Source organism: Octopus bimaculoides, chromosome 1, assembly GCF_001194135.2.
Source record: "Octopus bimaculoides isolate UCB-OBI-ISO-001 chromosome 1, ASM119413v2, whole genome shotgun sequence".
NCBI classification, from domain to species: domain Eukaryota; kingdom Metazoa; phylum Mollusca; class Cephalopoda; order Octopoda; family Octopodidae; genus Octopus; species Octopus bimaculoides.
The window spans coordinates 78,832,343-78,833,565 of NC_068981.1; the positions used below are offsets into that span (position 1 = coordinate 78,832,343).

Consider the following 1,223-nt stretch of genomic DNA (forward strand, 5'->3'; position numbering starts at 1 on the left):
TATATATAGAAGCACATACGTTTATGTAAATTTCTATATATGCCAGCGTGTAAAAATCCGCAAATGTATGTTTAATTATGTACTATTGTTTAGCTTCTTGTCAGCCCCGACTGGAGCAGATCTAAAAGCAAAGGCGTTCCAACCATGACAATCGCATTTTTTTTTGTATATCCAAGACATTATCCAATGTCATTCCTTTCATAAGACAGTAGTGTGTAATTTCAGTGAATCTGACTGCTATTTCTAGCATGCTAAGCATAGCGGCTCTGTCGTTGGCTCGTTCGATTGCTTTTGTTTATATTCGTATATATGTGAGGTGTATGTATATTTGTATATTTTCGTGTCCGTGTGTCCATACATATATAGATGCATAAATACATACACACATACGTATAAGTGAATGTGTACGTGAAAGTAACTGAATATGATATATACTCACACAGTTGTTTGGCGAAAAACATTAGTAATAAAAATCCTAGTTTTGCTAAACCAAAAATCCAAGCCGAGCATATAAATCCGGAAATTTATCGATGACAAGTGCGTTGTGCGTATGAGAAAGAGCGAGAGAGAGAGAAGAGAGAGGGGTTATGTGTGCGTGTATGAGAGTGTATGTTTATACAACTTGTTTACAGTGACTACATTGCATAGTGTGGAGATGGAGATGGAGATCTCTTGATGGTGGCGCTGGCGATGCAAACCTACGAAGTCACTGGATATTATTTGTCTTTTAACACAGGAAGCTTCACGAATTTCTAGTTGGTTTGTTCACCGACCGATCCTGTCAAATTAATAACTGTTTTGAAAAACTCGAACTGGAATATTACCCGAATAACATATTCTACGTATTTTTTTTTTTTTTAATCTTTTTCTTGTTGCCTTTAGCACCGATAATAGTGTGTGGACTTAGGGTAAAGTAGGGAGGAAGACAAGGGTCAAAGTGATGGTTAGAGGAGAAGAAATTGCGTGAGTAGCAGTGAGCGGGACGTGGACCCAGGAAGATGGCATAGGAACTTTTGAAACAATAGAAAGGATTCACAATGATAATTATAACGACAAAACTACAATCAATAATAATAACTTGCATAGATACAAAGCCACTGATTTATAAAGTGAGATGTAATTGGGATTATGTGACGTTCATGCCTTTCTAAAAAAGCTTTAGTGATTGATATTAAAGTTGTTAATGATATAAAACGAAATGGCTACAACCGGGGGGGGGGGGA

At 36.8% G+C, this 1,223-nt stretch overlaps 1 protein-coding gene across 6 annotated transcripts in view; it reads right to left on the reverse strand.

The window, feature by feature from the left end:
* LOC106883562 (chromodomain Y-like protein 2) overlaps positions 1-1,223 on the reverse strand; it is a 188,995-nt gene that overhangs the window by 77,664 nt on the left and 110,108 nt on the right. Inside the window, exon 1 of one of the 6 annotated variants that reach the window (XM_014934614.2) lies at positions 440-854. The exons of the other annotated variants lie outside the window; for them this stretch is intronic. The gene's annotated coding sequence lies outside the window, so the exon portion shown is untranslated. Of the gene's footprint in view, positions 1-439; positions 855-1,223 lie in introns of those variants that run through there. 6 annotated transcript variants of the gene reach the window in all.